Source organism: Phalacrocorax aristotelis, chromosome 7 (assembly GCF_949628215.1).
Source record: "Phalacrocorax aristotelis chromosome 7, bGulAri2.1, whole genome shotgun sequence".
Classification (NCBI taxonomy): Eukaryota; Metazoa; Chordata; class Aves; order Suliformes; family Phalacrocoracidae; genus Phalacrocorax; species Phalacrocorax aristotelis.
This window is the reverse complement of record NC_134282.1, coordinates 38543187-38563111: the sequence shown is the minus strand read 5'-3', so window position 1 is coordinate 38563111 and position 19925 is coordinate 38543187. Positions and strand designations below refer to the sequence as shown.

The window sequence follows — 19925 nt, the reverse complement described above, 5'->3', positions numbered from 1 at the left end:
TTCTGTTTGCTTGCAAGATTTCTGAGGTGCTTGGGGTACCAGTGTTCGAACACAACAGGGAGGAGAGTATGCTGTGGGGACTTGAAATCTTTGCTTGCTTATTCAGAAACAAAATATTTTCTTTGGAGTATCAGTGGAGCAAACATCTCCCTGCATAAGTAATACCTCCAAATAACAATGCTTCCTGGGAATACTCACACATTGTTCCAGAGCAGATAAGTGATAAAGCTGTGTCTGTACAGGGACACTCCAAAAGTCAAACCAAACCACTTTTCAAACATGTTAGCCAACCTCTGATTCTTAGTCCTTGGAAGAGATCATTATAGATCATCCAAGTTACCAGAGGGAACAGAGTCTTGTCAAGATTGACTAAATATTTCTCTTCTTGGTAGCTATTCATATCCTTTACTGTCAGAAAGGCTAAATATTTTAAAGTAAAATCCTCTGCAGTGGAACAGATACTAACTGGAACATGTATCTATAAATAAAATATAGGCATCCATTGAAATGACCATTAAGATCCTCAGGGCTTAATTCCAAACTTTGGCTGCAGTGACTCCAAGGGGTTCTGTAGTACTATTCTCTGCGTACAGAACTATAAATGGGGCAAAAATAATTCCCAGGGAACTTCAGAGATTTCCCTGCTTGTTATGTAGTTCTCTGGTTTGGGTTAAGCATTCTAAAGATATGCTGGCGTTCCCTCAAGACTTGAACGGGACTTTGACAAAGTAAAACTTTGACAGGTAAAAGCAAGGCAATTGAGCGTCAGTTTATTAGCCCATCTACTTACAAAGAAAACACATTTATAAACAGATATGCCAGGCCACAGCCAAATGAGTATCTCTCCCCCATGCATTCCGGCAGCAAAGGAAGGTCTTGGTAGTCCAACGACTATACCACTGTGATTCAACGCAGTACTGCGCTGCAGACCACTGGCTTCCTGTACTCTCTCTAATGGAGATTAATGTGGGCATGCATCCCAAAACAACTCATCAGATCCTTTTCCACACAAGTTTTCAAGGACAAGTGTTTTAACATACATTTCAATACACCATAATTGGAGGGAATAACAACAGCAACTATCTACTGACGCATATTTTGTAGTAACCGATGTCCAAAAAAGTAACCAGGGCTTTTGTAACAAACATTAAACATGACGAAAGTCCTCTTCCCTTCAGTCCTCTCCTGCACCCAGCAAACCCAACTGCTTTATTTTGGCAAAAAGAGGAGATTTCTTTTTCCTTCATGCAATTCCCACCTGAATTGAGCTCCACTTTAATCAAAATGACTAGCATTGCTCAGGCAACAGTACTGCTTCAACCTAGTTGTCACAAAAGAACTGGGCAATGACTTTAAGCCACTGTACTGTACTGGGGCATGGCGGGGACAGAGGTGTACTATCTTCTTAAAAGCTCAAAGATTCAAACAATAGAGTGTCCTCTAACATTTGGGAGAATTTGGGCACTAAACACCACCTAAATAGGTGCAGTATATGAGAGCAACATAGGGTTTCAACTGGCTAGTGGCCAGACGCAAGGATGTAGAAGCTTCTCAGGAACCCACATGGGGATATGTTTTAGGGACCACTGAAAAATAAGTGACATATGTCCAAAACAAATAGTGCTGTGATACTATGGCATTCAGATAAATCCTAAACATGCCTTTGCCAAACAAAACGTCATAAAGCAACTGCTCAGGTCTGTTCTGAAGGAAATTTCATATATCTGATAGCAAGACTTGGGTGCTTTATTTTTAAGAGGCAGTAGAGAACCGCTAGATCATGGACAGAAACACAGCTCACCAAGTAGCTTACACATCTTGCATTGTGAATTTCAGAGTCTAGGCTCCTGAAACATCTTGAAATGAACTAGTTATAAAAGATTGTTTAAATTACTCTGTTATTAAATAATACTATAAGAATGATGAGATGCTAACTTATTTCTCATTAAAATCCTCTCTGATGTGAGGGTCCCCACATACTGGTATGGAAATGCAACACTGGAATTAGAAGATTTATTGTTTTCTTTTATGTTCCTACATAATGATGAATAATAGGTCTAGTAAGACGTCTTACAAGAGCACTGTGGAATTAACCATTTCTTTCATAATTCTGAAACAGAATACCAGGGAATTTAAACCCAACATGAAACTACCAATGGATCTCTGACAGCCAATGGAAGAATGACAATAAGTCACCTTGTAAATCTTTTGCAAATGTGAAATTCTGCATGCAAATAAATACAGGTATAACTCAGAGAACACACTGAAGAACTGTATCACAGAGTTCTATTTAGCTTTTGTCCACAATAAAATTTATATGAGGGATCCAGCACAACAACACAGACACTGAATATCCTTATCCTCTGAGCTTGATATAGACAGAATCTTACAAAAAGATCACCGTTACAAAACTGGATAGGCAACCAAGCTAGTAGCATCAGACGCCAGTTGTGCTGTTAAGCCTCTACCATTTAAAGGGGTACATTTGCAGGGGCGCATCTCTTCTTTATGGGAAGATGATGTTAATGGGGATAAAAAGGAGAACACCAAGTTACACAGCTTTAATTAGTAAGGATGACTCACAACAGTATCATGGTGTATTGTTAAGAAAGAGAAATGAATACTCTGGATGATTAGTGACAGCAGAAGAAATGTAAAATTCATATGTTCAGAAACCCAGAAATAATTTATGTTCTCGATTCTACCCCTTGAGACTGAGGCCACTGAATATAATTTTCCTGAAGTCCTTATTCGGTTCAAGTTTGGTTCAGACTTCCAGAAACATCCTAACACTTATATGAATCATACTTCCATGTGGTTAACTCTTCAGCCTCCTGCATTTTAAAACTGAACTGCAAGATCCTTTAAGGCTGGGGAGTGGGAGCGGTTTATTCTCATCCTGTCAGTTTGAAAGGGATTTTAGACATCCTACAAATCTTGCCTTGCTGCTATGCCTCATGCTCTGGTGGTCTAGACGACAGCCTTTCAGTCCATTTAATGTAAACTGCATGAACTGTTACACTCCTACAGGAGATATCAGTCATTGATACAAAGACATGAAGATAATCATACATTCAAAGAATCTCAGGCTATCAATCACTGAGCAGCAAAGTTGAAACATTTCACTTGCTGCAGATTAAAATCTCCCTATTAGGAAATACATAGTTTGGCAGATGCCATCCAGTGGCCTGTGAAGAATATGTTTATGGTTGACAGATAAAAGATACTAACCTCAAAGAATCACCAACAACCCTTGTCACCCTTGCTAATAGTGTTACGCAAAAAACTAAACTAATGAGTCAGGAAGACTGTCACCCTTCCCAGGTCAGGTTCTAGTCTTGAGCTTTTCTCAGCCTATAAGTAAATCTGCTACTGCTTTCAAGAGAGGTTTGCCTGACAGTAGGTCTAAGACTCGACCGTATAATCTGACTTTGAAAGAACTGAAATTACTTTGCTGCTTGCAAAGTCATTTACCGGAGCTGATGTATATGAGTACCCATTCTCATATCTGCAAAAGCCAGAAGGTTTGAAGAGAAAAACAAGTAAGAAATACCATACTTCTCTACAACTCCTGCATGAGCTTGCAAAGAAAGGCAGGATAATTGAAATCCCCTTTTTAACAGAACAGTAGAAACCAGCAGTACAGTTAGTCACAGCATAGTAAAAAGGTGACTGTATCCTGCCTCCCCATCTAGCCATATGCTACTTTATTCAGGATAAGCTAGCCTATTCACAATCCCATCTTGCAACACAGCAGTTTGGGCAAAATTATTATACTTGGTTTTGAGGGACCCTGCACCTCACAGCTCAACAGCATACCTGGATTAAGAGGCTACCTAGAGCAAGAAAGTGTGACTACCACAAAACAGGACTACAGCAGGTACAGCCTTCTGGCTGTGTCTAAAATCAGTGATGACTTCAGACTGAAGTATTATTTTCTGCCTATATGTAACAAATATTTTAATACATAAGCACCTTCACTCACTATCTCTGTTGATCAGTTGTAGTTTAGAAACAGTACTTGTTAGTAGTAGTTTCAGAGTTGGCTGCCATGCAAGTCACAATAAAATCCACTCTCACCCTTCACTTCTCTTTTCTGACCACAATAAATGCCGAATCTAATTTGGTGTATCATCAAATTTATCTACAATGCAGAAACCTCTGCCATCATCATAACATGCTTAGTTTTGTAACCCTTCTTGCTCAAGCAAACTTATTCAAGTGGCTGGGACTTTGCCTGAGTAAAGGGGGAGTGAAGAATTCTGAACAGGGCCCTTAGGTAAAAAGAAATCAAAGGTCATCTCTTGGCAGTAGAGCCTGAACTTATTTGTGCTCGAGGGCAGGTTATTATAGTGCACTGACCTTCACCTGACATCACTTAATGCTTCAGGCAAATATTCATCTATCTACAAACTGAAAAACTGGGCCTGAAAATGAGAATAAGAGACTTATTGAATTTGCAAGACAACAACAACAGCCAATTACAAAGTGCTGGCAAAGAAAACTGAGTAGCTCCTCCAACACTGTGGACTTCAGTTGCTGCTTTAAATAGTCCCTATGGCACAGGCAGAGCATGCAAGATCAGTGGTGATCTTTTAAAGAAACACAACCATGGTTTTTATGTTTCATTGGGGCCTGGGGGGTTTTGTTGTTTTGGGGTGGGGTGTTTTTTTTGTTTTGCTTTTTTGTTTTTTTAAATCAGAGTCTATTGCTGTTGTGCATACTGCTTAAAGTCAGGAAAGTAGGGTTTTATACAGTGACTTGCAATCTTCTACTGGAGTACTCACTATTGGAGATCGGTGAAGACTTGATGAAAGGAACGCAACTTGAGTGAAATCACTCTTTGGGTACTCCTTGGCACTGTGTTTCCTGGTTAAGCATAAAATCTGTATGGTCTAACTAAACACGAATTTTGAAAAGCCCTTCTAACATAACTTTAGGAAAATGACAAAACAAAAAGCAGAAACAAACCAACTCTACCTTTCTGAACCCTCAATTGCCAGCAAGATAACATTTGGAAACAGTTTCTCCCCTCTTCCATTTCAAAGCAGTAGAAACAATCAGATTTTAAACACAAGCAGCATGGTTCAGAAGAAGTCAGATCAGTTTCTGTCCCATTCTAACAGTATGAAAGCAGTAGAGACATTTTAGTCCTTTCATGCCCTCATAACTCAAAACTGCAAAGGGATTTTCTTCTTGTTTCAAATAATTATTAATTATTATTATTTAAATTTTAAACATGCTCACAAGCTATCACTCCGCATTCAGTCCTGGTGTGATTAATTTGGGCAGCAACAAACAGGCAGAAGGGACAGATTTATGACAACTGATTAATCACAGCAGCATTGTCAGTGCCAAGTAATAAATCTGAACCTGATCCTGCAAAATTGTAAACATTCCTATGAGAAGCAACAACAGTACTCCAAACTCCTTAATGCCATTGCGAGGAAAGCCCTGAAATGGGGGGGGGAGTAAAAAAAAAAAAAGGCAGTCTTTTTGGTATGCAATATGTATCAACAAGTACAAGGAATGCCTGAAGAAGTAAAGGAACATAGGAAATTTAATTTTTAATGGCTGCTTATCACTATTAAAAAAAATTTAAAAATTAAAAATTAGCCCTAACCCCCATGCTTCAACACATGAACAGTATTTCCTGGGCCATCAAAGCGGAACAATACTAACAGTTAATGGTTAACACACTGTATTCTTTTAAATCCTTACTCTTACGCTGTTCTAGTTAAGTGCTTAAATCCCACATAAGACCCTGAAGATCCGCGAGGAGGTTTGTCCACTGTTCCACACTCTCACTTCCCCAGTGAATGTATCTCCATGAAAATACGGGACAATGAGACAGAGCTTTTATTGCTGCCAGATTAAGTAATTGCATCCATTCTGTATAATTTATCATCCTTTTGGGCAGCTTGTGTCATGGGATGTCTTTCTGTTGTAATTATTCAGGGTGGGATTGGACAGGCCTTTGCTTCTTTTTGCCAATCCAATAAGCAAAATAATTTCTTCTTTTTACTTTCGTAGAAACGAAACGCTTTAGATAAAAACCACCAAACAAAAATACAAGTTTAATATACAACCAACTAATAGCAGCACGATGTTACTGAACCAGCACTACAGCAATCACCTTTACCAGGAAAAGAATCCAGGACATCTGAAAACTTTCCAAGTCAACATTTACTCCCATGATTATTGTCAACAGTTTCACTGAATTTGCCATTGAGAGGTAGGTTTGCCCTTCCATGCACTTCTCTCCAGCTAATCCAAATGGAGTATCAGGGGAATCCACTTGATTCAGGATTACAGATTTTAGTCATAGGATATTTGAGTATCTAAGTGACATTCTTCTCTTGGGGGAGTAGTATCCCATGTTCACACGTGCAAGTGCTGATCCAGCAAGGCCAGGCACAACAAATGTTTTTCATCAAGCAGCAGCTTTCATGGAGAAGGGCTTTCAAAAAGGGCTCCTTTATCCATCCTCTTCCCAAAACAACGGCAGCAAAACCACATTCCAACCTGGGTATCATGACTCGCATAGAAGGCAGTAAGCAGAAAACCACACTACTTCTATGCAACGTTACAAACAGTATCCTTAGGTTGCCAACAAACAGTTAAGTTTGGCAGCTTCCCCCTCTGTCTTTTTATCTCACCAGGCCCTGCAGTCACAAAGGACAGGTCTTGCCCCACCTCCGGAGCAAGCAAGGTCCAAGCTATCAGGTCAGCCCTGCTTCTACATCAAAAGAGACAAATTTGGAAAGATTCTGCTCACTACCAGGTTTCTCTGCTAAACTTCATTCCTGTACAAGAAGATGTCAATACAATCCTCAGACACAGATAAAGAAATTTCAGAAGTTGAAACTTCCATTGTCACAACAGTTACCCTGGAACTTAATGAAAAGGGAGTATTCTTCTCTTACTTATTGTAATATTTTAGGTAGTTTGGGTTTGAAAAAAGCACAATTAAGTAAGCAAAGTGAAATCAACAAAAATGCAGTAAAAAAGTACCTTTCTGAAGAACTGGATTTCTCTCTACACTTATTAGTGTATAGCTACGTATAACTTTGAGTTTATAGCAGTCTTAAAGAAAGAGGAATACAGGATCACAGTTATGAAAAAAAAGGATCCTCTGCAAACAGTTCAATTTTATCTACCAATTCCTGTAATTTAAGCACCATTTTTTTGGAACCCACAGTCTCCCAAAGGCCACAGTTCCAGGAACCAACCATGCAACAAGCATAACTCCTGTTAAAAGAATAAGTTACTAGCTCTTGTACTGTCAAAGAAAAGACTACAAACTCTAATGCTCCAAAACTATGAGATCAGATATATTCACTTTAACATTTCAGGATTTGTAAGCCAATCTAATGATTCTGGGGCAGACCTACCTCCCAGTTCCTAAATGCTCCATGAGGTAGTACTGCACACTAACAAACTGCCATTAGACCACACACGTAGCTTCTGTGACTCTGCTAAATGTCACCACTTGATCAGTAAAATTTATTTCCAGATCTATGATACTTAGCCATTTCTGTCCGTAAACCAGATGAAAACGTTAAATATATCTGTGCTGATAAAGCTTCCCTCCCTGCTCCTTTTATAAATACATTAAAATGTCTTGATTTGATTCTGTGTTCACCAATATTCACCATTCTTATGTTGTAGGGCATTCCCTGTTCCTGTTGAAACAGAATTTCATTCTGACTTCTGTTACAGTTGTGTTTAAGTGATGATATGGAGAAATGTTTGAGGAAAGGAGGGCTCCACATTCTAGGCAGGGCTGAACTCCAAGATCTCAGTCATATCAACACTTGACAATTTTCATATTTAACACAAACTGATTAATGCAGATGAGGAATATGAGCCAATGCCTGAGATGAGTTGCATTCATGTCTTCCATCAAGTCTTTCTACCAGCAGAGAATGAGCTTTTACCACAGTTCAGACACAGCACTAGTCCCGCTGGAGAAATGAAGAGCGCTGCCTGCTTGTAAAACCAGGAGATACACAGAAGTGGTTCCTTACGTATCAACAGATAGGCTTTAAAGAAATACTGAAATGATGGTTAAAATGCCACTAAGAATTCACTGAAACCAGTGTTCATTCTTTCCAATGACAAGAGCGCATCACACAGGAATGCCTTGATCCAAAGTTACTGATAACCTTTTCCGTGACTTTATTGGCCCTTAGACCAGAGCTTTAAATAAAAGACAGTGGCTCTTGCACTTACTGAGAAAAGAATCTACAGAACCGATAGGGAAAAAACGTGTTTTTCTAAATAATTTTTTCCATAAAAGGAGAGTGGAATCTTCCTGTGAAGAAAAATTCCAAAACCAGGACCAAAACAAATACTGAAGTGGGATGCCAAGTAGCAGCAGCACAGGACTGATGTGAAATAGCCAACAAGCAAGTTTGGTTTTGTTCATATACAATAGATATTATTATTCCAGTGATTTTTTGGGTCTTTTGCTTTTTGTTTTGGGTTTTGTTTCAGGGTTTTATTTTTGGAGGGGTTGCTGTTTTTTTTTTTTTTTCCTTTAAAGTTTCCTGAAGATAATTTGCATGCAAAGTGCTTTAGGATTACAGTTGGCCAATATCCTGTAATTATCATACCTTGTTCAAAGATAAAGGAAATGGAGCAAGATGCCAATAAGACTTGATCAGCAGCACACAGCAGGTCAATGGTAGTGTTGAAAACAGAAGCTCACATTCCAGCAACTCACATATGTATCACCCAACCAACAGATAAGGCTACTTTCTCTCACAAGGATCATGTTGAGATCATATCAACATTGAAATATTTGTAATGTAAGAACAGTTCCTGCCAAGAAGCCCTACATTTAACGTGTTGCGCCACCATTTAAAAAATATGTAATGGCTGTCTGTAGATGGTGTTGACAAGTGCTGATTGTTTAACAGCAATCAAACTTATGAACACTGACCCATCTCTGGGAATGCCATAACCCTGCAGGGAAAAGCTACACAAATTTGATGCATGACATGACATTCACAAGTACCCAAGAGAAAAATGGATGGGACAGAACATTCCAGGAAGAGATAACCAAGTTGTGTTAAATTACAGAATTTTTATCTATTATTGTCAACTAAGTCAAAGAACAAAACAAGCCAAAAATTAATCAGGCAACACTGAAGCACACAGTTTCAGCTATGCTGCCTTTATACAGAGTAAGATATGAGGCCAAATTCAGTGCCCAACATATCACTCTGTTAATCAGTCTTTTTTATTCATATCTGCTTAACATCTCCCTAATTAAATCTTCTAAATTAAGTACTAGACCATGAAATCTTGCTAAAAATCTAATATAGGTAAACAGAATTTTCTAGTGTAATGTACTATCCTGAATGCAAGACAGTTTATTTAAATCAAAACACAAAATAATCCACTCTTACTTAACTGACTATAGATTAACAATGCAATCACTTCCATTGATCACATATTTAAACCATATATATTCATAAGTGAATTAGCTTTACAATTACCTGGTTCATCCTCCAAACTCCATTTGTATCAGGTTAAGCTGTTTTCTGAAAACGAACTAATAACTGAACTGTATAAGTGACCACTTAAGGGAATAAGACTTTCCACGGAATACATTCTCCAGCTAGCACTATGACTGTTGGAAGCGTTTCAGTTAAAAGCTACAAAATGCTTTGCCTATCTACAGTGGGAGAAGTGATACCACCAACGTCCAAACAATTAAAGAAGTAGGTCTGATACAGTAAGTTTTCTGCTCTTACTTTTTCCTACTTGCAGAAAAATAACAAATTTCTAAAAGTGAAGGCTGTTCTGATAATATAACACTACGGGAGACACAGTTAAAATTGCTTCTGCATGGTTAACTTTGGATTTTCCTGGTTTTTTAAGTGCTTAACCATCAAACCTTAATCTTCTCTAACAGCACAACTCAAAGCCCATAGAAGTCTCTACACTGACTGCCCTTAACTGTAGAGGATAAATCTGAGTTTTAAAGTAAAAAAAATCTGAAATATCACTACTAAGTGTCTGCTGGCCCTTCTTCACCTCCATTTTCAGTACATCTGCCACCGTGAATAGTCTGAATATCACGCATCTGATGTCACATTACAGACAACTGAGACTACTACGTGCAAAGCCAGCTTTTCTGCTGTTATTGTCTGCACAGAATCACACACTCACGCCAGTCTAAGTCTTCAAGATGGTTCTGTTCATTTTTGTTTTGCTTTCAGGCTTTGTTTAATGCATGTTTGCCTAGCACAGTTATTCAGTTTGTTCTACAGCAAAAGCAAAGGTTTTATACTGCAATCATAAAACTCATCAATGCCTATCAGCAACCTAATTATTTTTCTGGAATTAAATCTGCTGGAGCTCTGAATGAGCCTGCTGTATGAAGTGTGAAAAGACAGAAATCTCACACCATGCAACACCTCCAAGTGCTTCTGAAAGTTAGAGTCCAGGAATCAGAAATCACTCCTTCAATTCCACTGGAGCTGCTTCAGATTCGAGTCATCATCATCAAGACCTGGGATTAGCCCTGCCTCTAAGTAAAACCTGACAAGCTATGTTCACGGCACAATTATGACAAATAATCCATGTTTCCTACCTACGCTCACTTTGAAGGCCTCTATATGATAACCCAAACCAGCAGACATTTTATTTCTAACTTTGCTAAAAATTCTCATTTTACAGCACTTTCCTCCTTGAAAGGTAGTCTCTCCTCCTAGTTTACTTAACTTCATTGTCCCACTCCATCGTTCCCTGGGAGAGAGGTGATGGAAAATAAAGTATCAAGAATCACAGCTGTCTAATGAATCTGAGGATATTGAATGGGTGGAAATCACATCAAACAGTAGATTATTATTACTTTTACACCAGAAAGAAGTCCGAGTTGGCAACCTACAGCTTCATGGTTCAAGTTGATAAGAGTGCATTGGCAGTCCCATGAATAGCACTAAACTTGGACAAATTTGGGCTGCTCTTGCCACAGAACAGAGCAGAAATACGCACAGCACACTGACAGAATATTAAAAGCCCATTAGACAACTATTTCATCCATGGCATTACACCCTTGTATTGAGCCACCCACTATCTAGTTACTTAGATTGTGGTTGCTGATTTAAAAAAATAAGCCACACTGATTCATCAACAGATGACCACACAGTGGGTTACAAATATTTCTATTACTTTTGTTGGCTATTCACATCACTGATGCACCAACTTAAATCTGTCATCTCTGGTGGCAGGCATTACCAGGCCACTACATAGCCCATGTTGTACAGAAATCTCGAATATAACTCTTAGTTTTGCTGATCCCTTGATTAAAAAAAGTACAAAAAGAATTAAAAAATACAGAAAAAGGTGATGACGCTGGCAAGAGATACAGCATAAGTTCCATTCAAGAATTGACTAAAAGGCTAAGAATTCTTTACCCTGAAATAAAGGATAGCTGGGGAAGACAAATAACAAAAGAATACAGTCCTGAAATAGCACAGTGAGTAGAGAACAAGTATAATTTGTTTGATAAGGACTGAACAGTATCAGGCAATAGATTTAAAAGGAGAAAAAGGAAGCAGCTTTTCCACACAACATATTAACCTGTGGAACCCACTGCTGCCAGGTTTTCTAAACTGTTCATGAAAAAACATGTGGATGAATTAACAGCAAGTGTGTCAAGGGCTATTAAACACACAAGTGTGGACACACTGACAGCTGAAAAAAAAGAAAGCTGTAGCTGGAGGAGGAAAGGTGTTCTGAGATTCTCCCCTGCTACAGTTTATACCCCTGTAGCGTGACAACCGAACACCAACAGCACAGGCGCTGCTAGAATGTAACAAAGCCTGAAGCAGGAGAGCGTGAAAAGAAATACCAAACGCGGTTCATGCTTTGCACACTGTGCCTAGGTAGACCAAGAGATCTGGCCCAAAACGAGAACAATTGCGACGCGCGTTCTTCGTGAGGAAAGTTATTCACTTCTTTCGTTCTCTCATACAAACTGCTGGATTCATCTCAGGCTACGTGCAGTTACTGCTTCTGGCGGGACACCGAGAGAAAACGAAGCAGCTCGTCACACCCCCTGGATGCAGCCCCTGGAAACCGAGCGTGCAAGGAAAGCAGCTTTGAAATGGCTACTTACACAGCCAAAAACAGGCAAAACACACGAGGCGCAGGAATCTCGCCGAGCAGACAGCTCTCCCACAGCCAGCAGAGAGCGAAGGCTCCTCGGGCCAGGGCTTTGAACAGAAACCCAGCCCAGGGCAGCCCTCACCGCGGCCCCGCAGCCCCGGCCATCCCCAGCGGCCAGTCGCCGAGCCGCCCGGAGCCCCAGCCGCCCCGGGGCACTGCCCGCACAGCCCAGACGCACCGGACCGCCACCCGGACGCCCCCTCCCCGCTCCCTCCGGCCAAGCGCCAAGCCCGCCCACCGCCCACCTGGCGCGGGGCCCCTGATGGGGACCCCAGGGGTCCGGGCGCTGCCGCCGCGGGGGCGGCCGGGCCTTGCCTCGCCTCGCCGCTCCGCGCCGGCGTCCCTGGCGGCGTACGTCCGGTCCAGTCGCCCCACGACGAGGCGCTCTCGGTGCGGCGGGGGCGAGAGGGCTGACACCCGGACGGGCCTCCAGCGCATGGGAGGCGGCGCCCACCTCCGCCGGGAATGCCGGAGCGCGGCTGCAGGGCGCCTCGCAGCACCCGAGGCAGGTTCCCGGTGGCTCCGGGGTTGAAGACAGCCTCTCCCCTCTCAGCTCGCGTCTGCCTCCCGCGCAACGGGAACGGCGGCGCCTGCCCGCGCCTGCTGCCACCTGGCGGCCGCGCCGCCCCGCGGAGCCGCGCCCTCCCGCCCGTCCTCCCGCCCGTCCTCCCGCCCGTCCTCCCGCGCCTCCCTCGGGCCGCGGCACCACGCCTTCCCGCGGCGCCCGTGCGCGGACGACCCACGCCACACTCGAGGAGTAGCCCGCGCTCCCGCCCGCGCCCACCCGTCTCCATCCATACACGGTATATAAATTTAGAAGGTGTCAGGGAAGCCGAACCTGCCCGGCCGGTATCGCAGGGCTGGCCGGGGCTCCTGCGCAGGCAGAGCAACGTCCCGCCACTTCCCCGGGCGGCAGGAGACGGCCTCCACCAAGACAGGCGTTCTGCACGGTTATAGCATCTATAACACAGTATATGATACTCTCTAATTTTTCAGTTCCCACAGCTTTACACTGTTTGTGTAACATTTGCACTAACGCACCCCATACTGCCGCTCTCAGACACTACAAGAAAACATGAGAGGGACAACTGCCATCTTCCTACTCGCTGGCTGGATGAAAGACCATCTGCTTCTAGCAAAACCGCTCACATCTAGAAGATAATGCTGATTCCTGCCAGTATTTTCCCAAAAGTCTGAGATTTGAAACTGAGCCAGTAACAGTGACACACTGGCACTATGAAAAGCAAACCGCAGACAAGCATACATGAGGAGGATCTTTTCCTGGTAACTTTTGAGTCAGCCTCTGAGGGAAAAAACTGTATTTGTCTCTCTGTTCCTGCTTTATATTAAGTGTACTGGACCTAAGATCCCTAAGGGCATTTTTATTGAACAGTGCAACCAGCATGAGCTCTAAGCCTTAGACCCACATAGTCACTGACAACAGTTCATTGCAACGTTCAGTATTACACTTTAAAAAAACCCCAAAACTATTATTCTTGTGCTGGAACTGACCCAAGTAGGTGAACCCATTTGCTTTAAAGTGCAGCAAAGCAGGTTGTTTTTTCCTGGCAACATTTTGGGCTCGATTACACTTGAACACAGCCGAACCACTAAAAGATTATGTGTTGACTGTACTATTCATTGCACTGAAAAACCTACTCTGTTCCCAAGCCCATGTATAGCAACAGGCTCTAAATAAAAGATCTCCTGCAGAAAACTTACTTTTTCCTGTATGCTCATCAGACAATTGCCACAGCATAGCACTCCCAATCAGTTTCAGATGCCTTATGGGTGCCATGGCATATCTTGGTTGTAAAAAGACAGCTGTATACAGCTGTATGTTAAAGATTTCTCACAGGCAAAGAAAGACTGCATTATAACGCTAAGAGAAGGGTAGCTATGCCACCTCCAGGAGATTGAGGGCTCACTTGTAGTAAGTAAATGGGTTTGGAAACCACAGATTTGATCTAGAGAGAATTCCTCCAGTCACTCCTGAGTTATGCTGTAGTTTGGTATCAGGTAAACCTGTACCTGTGCTTCAGAAGCTAGGCTGAAGCCTGTTTGGCAGTGGTAGACAATCTAGCAGGGAGGATGCACTACTTTGGCCACAGTCTAATGAAGTACATAAATAAGTGACTAATTGCTAAGTCAGGTAGTATGTGAGCAATAAGAGCTCTGGCAGTTTACAGTATTTTAGTTCCAATCTCTACTACAGAGGCATTAATAGCATCGGAAGAGTTGGAGCCTTGGTACATTCAAGTGGAGGCCACCAGGTGGCCTTCTGAAGAGCCAAGGAACATACGCTTGTCACTATTTCCCCTTCCTGTCTCTTTTGCTGCCTTTACTCTAAATTCCCTAATCTCTCTCTTGTTTTCTATTTGACTTTTGGCATAATTGCTCCCTCCCAAGGGCTACTACAGAATCTTATCTCTCATCCCTCCAGCTCCTCCTCTTGCTGATGAACTGTTCAGAACAGCATGCATCGTGTTTTCCCAGCAGTGCAAGAGGAAGCTGTTGTCATGCTGCTGAGGGGGAGAGGAACAGTCCTTCCCACACCTTATCAGAGCAGCTGACACTCAATTTGTTCTGAACAACTGCAGAGCTACAAGTCTCTCCTTCTCATGATATTGCAATGTTATCTGAAGACTTTCATGGTCTCACACAACAAATGTGGCTATCTAAGAAAAAAACCTAATATACTCAGGCTATTGGCTGCTCTTTTCTAACGGGATTGTGAAATGGCATCATTCTTCTAAATAGAGAGCAAAACATAAATACTTGAAAGAAAACATCATTCAATAGGAGTTTAAATATAATTCTTCCTGCAGTAATCCACAAAGGAAATGCTTTTTTAAAGTTTTAATTTGCTAGCTGAAGGTGCAGTACAAAACAATGCATTTGAGGGAGGTATCAACTCACCAAGCAAAGATCAGTCTGGGTAAGGACAACCTACTTGATCACTTGTTCAGCACATGGTGATCCAGCTACATCTTGTCTCCTCGTGTGAGGGCAGGGACAGCCACCAGGTCCACTCACTCCGCAAGCTGCAAAAATTCAGGTTTGAGGTATAAGGGGTTTCTTGGTATTTTTGCTTCCAAAGCTGAAAGACTTCCCTGCCCATGAGCCAGTTCTTTGGCCAGCTGCCTCAGCGAAATAATAGGAATCTATTTCAGTTAGTTTCATTAAAATTCTTTGGGTTACAGCAGCCTGGGAACAAGACATTAATCCTACTTTGAAAATTCAGACTAGATTACAGCATAACATTATAAGACTGGCAAAGAGACAACAGGGTAGACCAGGGTTCTGCCCTGCAGGACTGAACTGCTGCTCGCTAGTCACATAGAATCATCTTGTGCTAACAGTGGGAATTAAAGTCTGTGAAAATCCCCACTGGGATAAGGAAGGAAAGAATCGGAGAAAGAAGATCAGATTGTGGTAGAGTAGGAAGCTAGAGTTTCCCTCCCTTGAATTGTTTCAGCCACTTATTATTTGTTTCAATACTTCTGTGTGAGCCACTAATTGTCGCAGTAGGATCTTTCTGCTTCATTTCCTTCCCTTTGTGAGAGCAGGCATCAACATGGCAAAGAGTTAGAAATCTGCTGCCTTGTATATGGAAGACAATGTCAGATTTACAACCTGTCCAGCACAGGTCAGTGGCACAGTTAAGCTTTGGAAAGTGCCTTTTATACAAGCATTAGATTTTGAGATCTGGGGGGGGAAACCACTATCACAAAAACCAAAAACAAACAGAAAACAAAAAATTAAAAATTGAGACATGGGTTAGCTTGCTGGTCTGGAAGAAAGACAGTGTAGTTCTACAAGTTTTCTCTTCACCCCTAGATCTGTTACTCTTCAAGCAGTAGTACTGGAAAGAGTACATGGCACCAAAGGAGAAGAATAGTAGCTAGCTCAGTTGCAGCTTAGCTATCCTGAACAACAGTAGTGTTTTGTAGTTCACACCCAAAACTGTGCTCAGAAAAACCTCCATTTGATGTCCCCTACCTTTGCCTTTCCCCAGTGCTAGGAGATCAATCATCCCTGACATGTCCTTGCCTGAGAACAGCAGAGTTGCACAGAAAATGGAAAGTTTTTCAGTTAATATGTCACACTACAGAAATGGGAGAATGTGCCTGTTTTATGCTTATCCTACTTTGCACATGAGGGCAAGTTCCAAGAATGGTACTTCCCTGGGACCCACAGCCACTCTCGGCTGTGGTACCACTGCCTCACTCTAAAGGAAGACTCCACAGCAGCACAGCAAGGTGACTTTCTAGCCAAACAAACAGGACTTCCCCCTTCCTTCTCCATAACATATATTTCTCTTTGGTCACACTGGAGGACTTCTCCATGTTCTAGATAAGCACGAGCCAGATCAGGTACAACTATATAGACTGTATCCCTTGCTCTTACTCCTGTGCTACATATAAAGACCTCAATGGTTTTCTTTAGGTGGACATACTCAATAATATTTTCCATTGTCTTTTGCTAATCACCATCTTTAGTCCCCTAAAGCTAGTATTATAAAGTTTGTGTCAAATCACCTGTCTACACATTTCCTGCTTAAGCCTTCCTTTTAAAACACCTTCTTCACAGCAGGAAATATGACTGAAAGGCAAGCAGAAGGTTACATAGGTTTAGGTGAAGCAAAAATACATATTTAGGAAAACATGAGAGTCATTCAACTGAATGGCCTTTTTAGCTTGTGTTTCTTTACTGTCTAATAGCAAGACTGTAGACCTACAGCACACACAGCATGTGCTGTTTTACGTTTATTTTCATTTGTTGTTTCTCAGCTGTATGATGTAAACCTTTCTTTTACTATGTCTGTAACTACAACACATTCTAATATTTACAAATGGAGAGTGACTTGGCACAATACTGGGTGCAGCCTGTCTGCCATCAGACAAGGCCTTCCCCAAATCGGCCTGCCTGTGTCAAGAGCTGGGAGATCTGAAGTGTTTGTTTAAAACCTAATTTCCTCCAAAAATAGCCATGCACAGCTGTAGGTCTACTGACAACTGTTAAACAACTGGACATTTAGACCAAAATATTGGAGCAGGGTTAGAAACCTTTTAGTGATGAACTAGATATCCCCTGATAATGGGAGCAAAGGGTGCCCAAGTTGTTCAGAAACAGGCAGCCAGGAAGCAAGCCACTGTGCTAGGCAGCAAGCCTGTTATTGCTTAATACTGCCATGGAAAAGAGGTAAGAACTCAACTCTTGGACCTTAGAAATAATCATGCACTTTATCATCTTTCACAGGTTAGAAACTGCAGATGCCCAGTCACCAACAGTCTTTGCCTAAGACAGCTTTGTTTCCTCTGGATGCAAAGGGATAGTTACAAAGACCTAAGAATAAGACACAAAATGTCCTGTATTCTGGCTGAAAAGCAGCTATGAGACAAAGGATAGGAAATGTTGAGTAGAAGCATAGTTATAAACACCCAACTCCCTCAAGATGCTCCTAAATCAGCGATTTAATGGTGGTAAAGCATAAAAAGCACTGCTTGTACTGTAACTGTGCTTGCCCCAAAGGACAGCATGTGGCTAGAAGCTTCCAGTAGAGAAGCTCTGCAGCCAAGATAACCACCCGTTAAGCGCCACAGAGGTGGTGGTGGGATAATCCACTCATCAGTTCTCCTTGCTCTGCAACTCCCCAGTTGTCACAAATTTGTGCTTTTCTCTCCATGCTGGAGGTCTGCAATACTAAGCAGTATGAGAATAACAGGATAATAGTGAGGAAATTGTTCTTGAGCATGAGCTTTGACCTTTCCAGGCACAGAATATGAGACATATGGCCTGGACAAGTCCCTGGCACATCAGCTGCCTTTGTGAAGTTATTTGCTGCTTCAGAGGTGTGAAACTCTCAAAAACACTGTGGAAGCAATGGCACGGCTCGTGGTAGTGAAGCAGCCTGGATACCTCCCGGGCTGTTACGGCTTCATAAATATTAACTTTGGATAAATCTTCTGACAAAATTCTGTTTGGTTTTTGTTTTCCTCCCAAGTGCGTTCCCAGAGCTAATTTGCTTAAGGCAACATACATGACACAAGCATAAGCCCTTTCAACAGTGATGCAATTGCTTGGTCATGAAATGAAAAAAGGCTGGATTTTGACTGATACTTGGAGTTCATGCTGTTTGTTTGATTTACTCCGGATTTTGTCACCTCAGTGCTACTGCTGCCAACACATGTCAGAGCACCATTGATTATGGGCAGAAATACTGTTTTAAAGTCCTTTTTTAATTTTACACTTATCAGTTTTCCTTTTTGTTGCCCTCTATAGAAGCAAAGCAATTTTACCCATGATTCTTTTTTCTTCAAGAAATCTTCTAAGCTACAACTAGCCACATGCTGGGGCTCATACTTTTCTCATTTGCAGCAGTATGAAAATTAAAGCAACATAATTTACTTCAGTGAAATGATTCCTATGCAGTACATTAGAATTAGGTCTAATTATACTTCAGAGAATACTATTTTTCACTCTGCAATATGACTGTAACTGCCTTAGTGTACTACTACACTACTTCGCAGTCACAACAACTGTCACACAATCAACACCAGCACACGATTCTCCCAGTGTTATGCACAGGAAAGCCCTGATCCAGTGCAAAAGTGTCAGGAGGTTACAGTGAAGACAAGTATACTGAGGAACTGTTTCCCTGCTTTGAAGGGAAAATCAGACACTTCTTCCCCTAGGAAAGCACTTCAGTGTTAAAGGTGCTTGTGTGTTTTGCTCAATTAGGCCCAAATTTCTTGTCTTTTATTCTCAACAGAACAGGTTGAGAGAAGAACCAAGAAAAGAATGAGGGCAGACAATAACTACATCTGAGAATACAGGAGATTAAATATGACATAAGACACTTAGCTATGCTCTCCCTTGGCAATGGCAAAGGTAGTCTTGGTAGACTCCAGCAATATTTCCAGGAATGCAAGAGTCAAGTATTAATATCTCATTTGCACCGATTATTTCTTACCCCTGCACTTCAGTATGCATCACTGCACCTGTATCAGGCAACCCTCCCACCCCCACCAGACCAAACTCACATCTAGCTTAGAATAGAGGCTGTTTTCAGACAGTTCTTTTCTTCACCATTACCCACTTTCCCAATTTACTGATTCTTGGCTGAACTTAAAATTATGTGAAAATAATTGCACTGAGAAAAACTTTAGTATCCATACTCAAGCACTTGCTACATGTCTAACTGGGAGAACACCATCCAGAGATCCAGCCTCTGTAATATGGCTCTGATCAGATGCGAGTCATCAGCAGAAACACTATCATCATTTATTTTCATGCCATCTGCTGGAAACTTGATGCTAAACTGTTTAACATTTGTATTAGCAACTTAATCAAGCTATTAATTTGAAGCAGAAGATGGTTGTTTACCAAAAATAAATAAAAGGCTTATGGACGATGTAAGTACTGAGCTACAGGGCTTGCCTCCCTATATAGTGTACATGCCTAGATGTTTTTCCGCTGATTCATGAAAACAGTTGGACCACAGGCAACCTGTGGTCTGATCTGCAGGCAAATCTTAGGTCAAAACATTGGTCTATCCTCAAAGCATTTCCAATGCATGAGAAACAGCGTGAAAGAAAACACTGGTTGCTCCCTCCCCTGTATCTCCTGAGCATTAATAGGTCTGCAACATCTTTTACTCTTACTGGAGGGTGTTAGCCCTCATACAGTCAAGATCTCCATTCTACACTGAGAATAATAAAAGTGCAATTGAACAC

The 19925-nt window shown here is 41.7% G+C and overlaps 1 protein-coding gene across 2 annotated transcripts in view; it reads right to left on the bottom strand.

Moving 5' to 3' along the window:
• Window positions 1-12774, bottom strand: part of THSD4 (thrombospondin type 1 domain containing 4) — a 349965-nt gene extending 337191 nt beyond the window's left edge. Inside the window, exon 1 of one of the 2 annotated variants that reach the window (XM_075100208.1) lies at window positions 12502-12774. The gene's annotated coding sequence lies outside the window, so the exon portion shown is untranslated. Of the gene's footprint in view, window positions 1-12431 lie in introns of both variants that reach the window. The other variant, XM_075100207.1, reaches the window with a different exon arrangement.
• Window positions 12775-19925: the final 7151 nt, after the last annotated feature.